Here is a 10200-nt window from a genome sequence, read left to right as displayed (position 1 = left end):
GAGCATCCCACAAATCAGTCATCCTTTGGCACTTGGACTAGGAGTAACTACCATGCTCGAGTACTTCCTGTTTCCCAGAGAACCTATGGGATGGACAACTATTTCTTACTAGTTTCTATTTTCTAAAAGTGGGGGATTATTCTGGGAATCATTTTATACTGTACAATGTATTTTATGCTGCGGGCCACTTGGTAGTTACGGTTTCAAGCATGCAATCATCATGGCACTTGACGTACTTGATGCGCTTTCGCGGGGCGAATAAAATGACGGGAGGAAATGAAGTACAAACGCTGAACTCAAGTAGTGTTTTTTAGGTGTCTACACTTGTATATTCTTTTTTTTCTCACCAACTTTACACTTTTACACCCTACATTTGAAAACATCCATACTCTCTAATCCTTTAGTCAAAATGGACTTGCTTTTTTGGCCTCTAATGTAACGCAGGGTTGTGCAACTTAAACACATATCTCAAGTCAGGTCACTCCTATCTCATGATACCACCCCCTCCAACCGCTCGAAACAATGACTAATAATTTTCACCTTTCGGTGTAAATCGGTATGCTTTCTTCCCGGCTACAGATGGTGTTGAGCACTTGGGAAGGACAGCTGTGAGAAACGCGCCAAGGTCTGGAAGTCGATCACAGGTGAGGAATGTATGGATTCTCGCTCCTCCGACATTGATGTTGATGTCATTTGTCACAGTGCAGGAGAGATTCCTAAAGCATTATGAAGACAGGTTGGTATGCTATCGCTCTACTTGGGACCCCTCGTCTTTGCCCGCAAAGTTGCAAGCGACCCCAGTCCATAAGTGAGCATTTGGATTGGGGCATGGTTGCCTAAAGAGAGGCCCCCAACTTTCCATTTCACTCTTCCAAATTCTGTCATTTCAGGATCGTGACCTGACTCAAAGCCCACGAGTCCCCACCAAAGTGGCCTTATTAGATTATATCCCTCCATGTGAAAAGGAGCGCCTACATGTGTTTCATTTGTGAACATGATTTAAAATGTGGTCAGAGAAGAGCAGAAGCTTACGGCCAAAAGTGATTTGGAGAAATGGCCATTTTTGCGAGAGATTAAGTGTCCCACAGCTGGTGGCTGCCTGTATTATAAATGGCCTTAGAGGGAGGCTGATTCATAGAGTTTGAGGTCCAACTGAGAGCCTGATAATACCCGATGTGTCATGAAACATTACGGGCAGTGTGCTGTACTTCCTGTGTGAAGTTTCTAATGTACACTGCGGTGCTCTCATGCATCAACATCACCGTTTACGGTGCATGACTCAGGCCTCTGAGCAGCAAAACTTCAAGGTTCTGCATTTACAGCTGTCTTCCTGTCTATTCATTGACTTCAAGCATTCCCTTGGCCATTCAGATGCCAGCTGCAGTTTTAATCATGGACTGTATGAAATGAGTGTTTCGAGCCACTGGACATCACCAATCATTCCGCCGCTTCTGCTTTCCTAAACACTATCAGGAGCCTTTAAGACTGAAGTCATATGTTCTGATCTCTTGGTTGCGGTCAGAAGCCGAATTGCAGCATTCTGAAAGAGGATAAGCTTCGCCTGGTCTGCCGCGTGTTCTACTGGAAACAAATTCCTTGTGTGTTTTACACACTTGTCCAATGAAGATGATTCTGGTCTGCTTGGAGCGTTCACCACGTCATTGACAGGACAGGACAGGTTTCAAACTCTGGTCCTGGAGGGCCACTAATTTGTACGTTTTCGATGTTCCTCTCCTCCAACAGACCTGATACAAAAGATCAGTAGAGCTTGCTGATTGGATTGATTAAATCAGGTAGGTTGGTGGAGTGAAACATTTAAAACATACAGGATGGTGGCCCTCGAGGATCACGGCTCTACAACTTTTCTGTTGAAAAACTGTTGGTTTGTTGTACCATTTTAACATTTTACCTTTATCACATGCATACAGGACAGCCTTGTTCACCAGCATTGTTGTTTGATAACATGCCTGAGGCAAGTAATGGTGAGTAGAGCCCGCTTTCCTCGGGGTGAGGTTCATATCACCATTCATAAACTCTGCTCCGTAGTTAAACAAACCTTGGTGGGCTTCTTTCCAGGTCTTACATTATTAATGGAACTAGCCAGTAATGAGCCAGTGTTGGCCCCTTGTCAGATTGTTGGTCATTCCACAAGATCTCCTCACATGGACTGACTGTCTTTCCTTGAACTGGTCTTGTGGGGCCATAAAAATAAAGTAAATTACACCCAAGTGACCCGTTGGTGAAAAGAACTTCCAAAGTCCCACCATACCGACACTCAGTTAGCGCTAGCTGCATAGTTTCAGTCATTGTTTTCCACATGCTGGGGCATTTGTGTATTCCTGGTTTCCAGTTAAATTGATTTCCACAAATGTATTCACATGTGGCCTGCACATGTGTAAATTCATCTTGTGTAGTTGTGCAGTTGGTTGGGTATAGACCGTGTTTACGGTCCAAAGTCTCAGATCACAATAAAGATTTGTCCTCGAAGCCTGAAATGAAAGGGTTGGAAGAGGATCATTGGCAAGCAGAGAGGTGACATTCTGTACATCATTCCATTTTCATGTTGGCCTTCAAAAATCAAAAACCAAAAATGTGAATTTTATTTTACCCATAGAATTTGTCAAGAAAGATTAACTTGCCCTATTAACCACAACCTCACGGTAAGTGAAAAATGATCCCTCATCAATCCGATTACCCGGGACAAATATGTTTGAAGCATGATTGAAATCAGCTGCTTGCATTACATGCGACGATATGGGTCAAATGCTTTCACTGGTGTTTGTGCCTCCGATTGGTTTGTTTTCAACTCATTCATTTCCGCACTCCGCACAGAACACCCATGTTGACCAGTATAGACAGCTTTCTCATTCTTCTTTCAATCACTGTTCAAGATGAGAGGAAGTGTGTGTGTATGTGTGTGTGTGTGTGTGTGTTTGCGCGTGTGCGTTCACACGCACGCACACACACACACATACATACATATTTATATATATATATATATATATATATATATATATATGTATCAGTGGCGGTCCGTGCATTTCACACCTAGGCCTTCAGTGAAGTCCTACTTAGTCCGACTTGAACAAATATCCCTCGTAATACCATAATTTATGACACAACGGCTGGGGATATCATTTACACGCACGCAGTACTGGGCGTGGCATCACCTTAATCGTCTACAACACAGGCTATTTTCCGGAGCAATTACACATAAATAAATCTGCATCAGCAATTAGAACTTGTCACTATACGTGATACTGCAAACACTTAAAAATAAAAGGAAATTTAAAATCATTTGTCCACAAAGTTTTATGAAGTCCACCAAGAATATGCAATCTTTAACAAGATTTTACGCTAAATTACAAAATGTCAGTTTAATATAAGAAAAACAACAAGACGTTCACAAAATTTGTTGAAAATAAAAGTAAACAAATCTTTTTCATTTGTTTTTGAGAATAGGCCTACATGCGACAGCGAGTTGTCCTCTCCTTCAGCCATTGTGGGTTAAAAAAGCGAGTAGATATACTTGGTTGTTCTGCTAAAGTTTCCGGGTCTGATCTGTTGTAGCTTGGTTGATTTGCATAGCGCTGCCTCCGCTGAGGGCTGAGGTAAAGTGAGTATCCAATCACAGGACGCATACATGTCATGTTCAACGCGAGGCCCTCTAGCTGGCCTTACTGTGCCAACTTGTGATCTGATTGGCTATCTCAACTATATATCAACTACATGCACTACATGTGCCCGTTCATGTACAGCGCACAGACGCCCTCACTGTTGATTCTGAAGGCGTCGGTCAGATTTCATACAGCCTGGCGACACAAGCTATCTGAATTCTGATTGGATTAAAAACTCTGACCTAAAACTACAACGCTGAAAGGAGCATAACCAAATGGATATAATATAACATCAAGAAAACAGTATGTAGAATAATTATATATATATTTAGAAAAAAATACTTTTTTTAATGAAATTGACTTTTATTATAATTATGATAATGATGTCTGATTATGTTAGGCCAGCAGAGAAGGCCTTGCTGGCTCTGACGGCCCACCACTGATATGTGTGTGTGTGTGTGTATATATATATATATATATATATATATATATATATATATATATATATATATATATATATATATATATATATATACAGTAAAGTCTCGTTATATCGATATTCAAGGGAGTCCGAAAAAATATCGATATAACCGGGACTATCGATATATCCGACCCTGTTTGCATGTAATTTTCTCCGTGCGTGCATAGAAATAGTATCGATATAACCAGGACTATCGATATATCCGATATCGATATAACGAGACTTTACTGTATATATATAAACAAAAATCCTCTGTCCCCCATTTTAGCTCGGATCCTCCAGGAAGCTTGAGGGTTCTGCGGAGTATCCATCACTGTTCCCAGCACTGCGCTTTTCTGGACCGAGATATCCGATGTTGTTCCCAGGATCTGTTGCAACCACTCGTCTAGTTTGGGGGTCACTGCCCCGAGTGCTCCGACCACCACAGCCACGACTGTCACCTTTACCTTCCAGGGTCTCTCCAGCTCCTCTCTGAGCCCTTGGTGTTTCTCTTTCTGATGTTTCCATCACTCTGGACCGCTACATCCACGACAACGGCTTTCCTTTGCCCTTTATCTACTATGACCACGATATCTGGTTGGTTGGCCATTACCATCTTGTCAGTCTGTATCTGGAAGTCCCACAGGATTTTTGCTCGGTCATTCTCCACCACCTTGGGAGGTGTTTCCCATTTTGACCTTGTGGTTTCCAGTCGATACTCCGCATAGATGTTTCGGTAGACTATGCCAGCCACCTGGTTATGGCGCTCCATGTAGGCTTTCCCTGCCAGCATCTTACACCCTGCAGTTATGTGATGGATTGTTTCAGGTGCCTCTTTGCACAACCTACCCCTTGGGTCTTGCCTGGTGTGGTATATCCGTGCCTCTATGGCTCTGGTGTTCAGGGCCAGGATGTGTGCCTCTGTGCCGGTCAGGGTGTGTGCCTCTGTGCTGTCCTTTAGGCCAGCCCTCTCTAGCCACTGATAGGACTTCTTGAGATCAGCCACTTCAGTTATGGTTCGGTGGTACATCCCATGTAGGGGCTTTTCCTCCCATGATTGTCCCCCTTCTAGCACCTCATCCTCTGTTCCCCATTGTCTGAGACATTCCCTGAGTACATCAGCCGTTGGAGCCTTCTCTTTGATGTCTTCATGGAGATTCAGTGTTTCATCCTGGACAGTGGCTCTCACACTCACTAGTCCCCGGTCTTCTTCCTTACGGCTTGCGTGCAGTCTCAGGGTGCTGGATTTGGGATGGAACCCTCCATGCATGGTGAGGAGTTTTCAGGTCTTAACATCCGTGGTCTGAATCTCTTCCTTTGGCCACGTGCAGGATATCGCTGGCAGGGCATAGCTGTTTATTGCCCGGGTTTTGTTCTTGCCATTGAACTGGCTTCTTAGGACTTGCCTCACCCGCTGGAAGTATTTGGTCGTAGCCGCTTCCCTTGTTGCTAGTTTGAGGTTGCCATTGGCCTGTGGTTTACCGAGGTACTTGTAGCTGGTGTCAATGTCTGCTATTGTTCCTTCAGGGAGTGAGACCCCTTCAGTGTGGACTACCTTTCCCCTCTTAGTCACCATCCGACTACATTTCTCCAGCCCGAATGACATCCTGATGTCACTGCTGTAAATCCTGGTTGTGTGGATCAGTCTGTAGCAACCACTGTCCATGAAAGGGTAAAAAATCTTTACAAACCCTCAAGGGAAGTCATGAAGTGAGTTTTTTTTTAGTTTTCTAGCTGAAACTTGAAATGTTTTCCTCCAATATTGACTGGTTTTTAAAATCGCGTGTCTCATGTGTACATGAAAGGCTTCACCACAGAAGTGCCACACGTTCCATCTGCCGTCCTCAAGGTGAAAGTTTTTTAAATATGAACGTGCCCGAAAAACGTTCCAGTACACTTGCGACTGAGAGGAATCGTCTTCCTGTCTGCCAAATGAATCCATGAACGTGTATTGCTGATGTGTGAAGAGACCACCCCAAGAGTGTGAGGGGGAATAGAGGGCGCCTCTGTTCGAACAGACAGAAAGAATTAATTGATCTGATCAGCCGCTGCTTCCAAATCTTGACTGATGCAGTCATATGTTTTCATGACTTTTAATTGTACTCACAATTCTATAGTTAAATTTCCACATTTATCAGCCGAACAGAGTGGTGTATTTGCCAACATGTACAGATAAACCCAGCAATTTATTTTCAAACGTGTACAGAAGCTCCCCAATTTACGAACGAAATACATTCTGAACGGTCTTTTGTAAGTTGATTTTTTTCAGAGGTTGCTCCAGTGCTATAGTCTGTAAGGAATGTATGTTTAAGGCTTATATAAGTATGTTTAAGGCTTGTATAAGTAACCTGTATTGGTTTGTACTGAATAATAAACATTTAATAAAATATATGCTCGGGCACTGTGACGAACTAGGCAAAGGAAGCCGGATGAGGGGTAGCTGCTGGGCGAGCTCTCACTGTGCCTCACGTCGGTATTAGCGGTGGAAAGAAGCACTACTCGGAAAAAAAGTGCAATACAAAATCTAACTTACAGCATCTGTCCGAATGTTTTTCGACATATCCGCAAAAATGTTCGTATGTACCGTTGTTCATAATTCGAGTGGTCGTAAGTAGGGGAACACATGTATTATGTATTGAGAAACTCCTCTGCTGTATGTGATCCAGCCTCATCTTTACTTTCTCTGTTAAGACCTAATGGGTGACAGGAGGATTCTCTCCAGATCTTAAATGAAAGAGACAGCGACAACATTGGGCTTTTGTGTGAGCCTGCTTATCTGTTGATGTGCGTGTGTGTGTGGGTGTCTGTCTGAGCTGCCTGTAAATTTTTCTGTTTTTGGCAACCGGTAGTAACATAGCCACACCATCAAAGGTCACCACAGAGAGTTCTGGGTGAACATAGGCAAACAAAGTGGCCATTTTGCTTCTTCTCATTTGTCTTAGGGCATGACTTCACACTTGTGTTTATGTGATGGCAAAAGTGACTCATTCACCTTGGAAAGGAGATGTTTAATGTTCACTGTGAGCAAACGATGACCTTGTGTTCTTTTAGTCTTAATTGTGTTTATTAGGCTTTGACCATTTCAAATTATCCATTAAGGAAAATTGCACTTTACTGCAGATTGACTACTTGTTACTAAACATCTTATAATAAAAATTGCATTGACCCTCTCCATATACGTCCATGGAGTGGAAAAGAATGTACAAGAAAATAAAGGGCCTCCCTCAAATCAACACCTCCTTCAAATAAAGCTCTAGTACTATCAGCATTTGAGTAAATGAATGTCCCCTTGGCACGATTTGGGGAAGTACAGTCATTTTGTTTTTATGCAGATAGAAGACAAAGCTGAGAAGAAGGCCCAAGAGTGACTGCGTCCAGCAGTGATGCCCTTAAGGGGGTAATAATAGTGACATACTCTGTCATCAATATCAGGCTGGCCGCATGGTAGGATGTTGAACTTCCTTTACCTCAAGCAGGCCCAACATATTCCCCAGACCTTGTTGGATTCCGCCGATGTTTGAGGTCGCCCTCTCCAGACTTGCACTTTACAAGTCGGGCCAAAGGCCCCATAAGCACGGATGCATTTTGTCAGATGTGCAACTTTATCTGGATTGCGGTAGAAAGACTTTTCCATCCCTAGATTTAGTCATTCGTGTTGCAGTCAAATAGGATGTAGCAAATTAAGATGACATCAGCGTTAATTTTGACCTCGAGAGAATGTGGGATATTTTTTCAGTCGTGGTGTGGGGGGGGGGGGGGGGGGGGGGGGTTGTAACAAAGTACAAAAGGTTTATTCCTAACTAACTTTTTTGTTTTGTTTTGGGGGATCGGTACTTTACTTACCATATTTTCCGGTGTATAAGGTGCACCCAAAAGCCTTGATTTTCTTCAAAAGATGACCCTGCGCCTTATATGTTACACACACACACGCGCGCGCGGGCACGTACGCACGCCCGCCCGCCCGCACGCACGCACGCACGCACGCACGCACGCACGCACGCACACACACACACACACACACACACACACACACACACACACACACACACACACACACACACACACACACAATATTATTTATATATTTCTTATACCGCCCTCTGATGTCCAAGCTATGCACACCAGAAGGAGCATTTTTTTCTTGTACCAAGTTATTGGACATAACTATCTATAACCATCACCAAAATTCATTTTTTCATTCATTTTTTCGAGCCACCTTATCTTCATCAAGGTCGCCGGGGGGTTCTGGAGCTTGTCTCAGCTGTCTTCATGCACAAGGCATCCTGAGCCTGTTGTCAACTAAATGCAGGGTACAGAGAAACAAACAACCATTCGCGCTCACAGTCACACATCGGGACAATTTGAAGTGTTCAATCTGGCAGACATTCATGTTTTTGGAGTGTGGGAGGAAACTGGAGTACCCAGAGTTTGAAGTCGACATGCTAACTACTCATCTACCGGGGCTTCCTCAGTGAAAATTAATTTATATTTTACAATCATATACATTTCAGCTTGTGTGCTTTTTTTAAGTTAAATCAGTACTTTATTTTACCAGAGCATTTTATGGATTTTAAGTCTCCATATTTCTATTGACATACTCCTGTCACTTTGACATTTTGTGAGGTAAGCGCATGGTTTTTCCGTAACTCATCACAAACCTTCATGAGAATGTGGAATCACTCTGATCTTGGGCAAATGACATGTTAAAGAGCCTCACGCAACTCCAGGAGTTCCTGCGTGCTTGCGATGAGGAGATTCAACTCTGTTCTGTTTAGATTAACGGTGTCCAGGCTGCCTCCAGATGTGGTTTCACCTACGGTAACTGCACACCGTCGACTTCTCTGATCAATGCTGTGGGGAGGCAGGGAGCGAGGGTGAGAGAGAGAGAGAGAGAGAGAGAGAGAGAGAGAGAGAGAGAGAGAGAGAGAGAGAGAGAGAGAGAGAGAGAGAGAGAGAGAGAGAGAGAGAGAGAGAGAGGAGAAAGAGAAAGAGTGAGAGTGAGAGAGAACGAGCACCATCTTTCATTATCCATCATGATGTGTGACAGGATAAAGTGAGAAATAGAAAAGACCCTCTGAATCCTTCTCATTATTAAATGGCAGACAACTGCACCCGTGTCCAGGCAAGGAAGGAACATTGACCATCAATGATGACCAACTCATGCTCTATCAACAGATAAACAAATGTGGCAGAAGTCCTCACACTCTGTGCTTGAAGTTCAAATACTGTACTATAATATTTGCACATTACTTTTGCTTGACAATGTGACATGGTGGATCAAGATGCGGTGCAACGTGACATCCGATCTATGGAAATCTTACAAGTCAATATTATCTATGTGTATATATGATACAAAACAACAAGTGGGGAACAAAGGCCTTCAAAATTAACCTAACCTTATGTTTGAGGGATAACACCAAGACACCATGTGACATTTTTCTTTCACTTGAGCAACACAATGTTTATTTTCAAAGGCAGGCTTGACACGATGGATCAAGGCTCAACGTGCAAATATCCAACAGACAGTGGTTTATTTGTGAGTATCAACGCTGTCATTCTCGTCTCCGTTTGTCCCGTTATGAAATCCCCTGAAGCCCTTCCAAGCACAAAACCTGCTGCAGAACAAAGTGTGCGAGCCAAACTTTGCAAAACATCTAAACATCCCGCACAGAGAGGACGTATATCAGGTTCACTCGGGCACGTTTTGATGCAGAATCTCGGCCTTTCCCCATCTTTAATCTTTTCTCAGGGCTCACGGGGTTAAGTCTGTCCAACTGAGATGTGACCTTGTGACCTTTATGTTACCTCATTGTCAAGCCCGTCGTCGTCATGGTTTTCTGACTTGTTTTCACTCGTTGACTGTCCCTTTGATGAAAGCCGTTTGGAAGATTGGTGGCTTTAACCCCCCGACATTAAAACTGTGTCCGTTATCTTGCGTGACCCCATTCACAATGAAAGAGGGATTAAATACAACCTCTTTGACGTTTCATTACGTCATATATTATGGCTGTTTTAGAGCTCAGCAGTCGTCATAGGAAACAGATAGATGCTCCCACTCTCTTCTAATCATTGGAATTTTTTAAAGGGTAATTTGTTTATCGAAACCAGTTCCAAAATCTCGAT

This window comes from Hippocampus bargibanti, linkage group LG09 (genome assembly GCF_051943395.1).
Source record: "Hippocampus bargibanti isolate YZ-2025 linkage group LG09, ASM5194339v1, whole genome shotgun sequence".
Taxonomy (NCBI): domain Eukaryota; kingdom Metazoa; phylum Chordata; class Actinopteri; order Syngnathiformes; family Syngnathidae; genus Hippocampus; species Hippocampus bargibanti.
The sequence above is the reverse complement of the archived record's forward strand: the minus strand, read 5'-3'. Positions refer to the sequence as shown.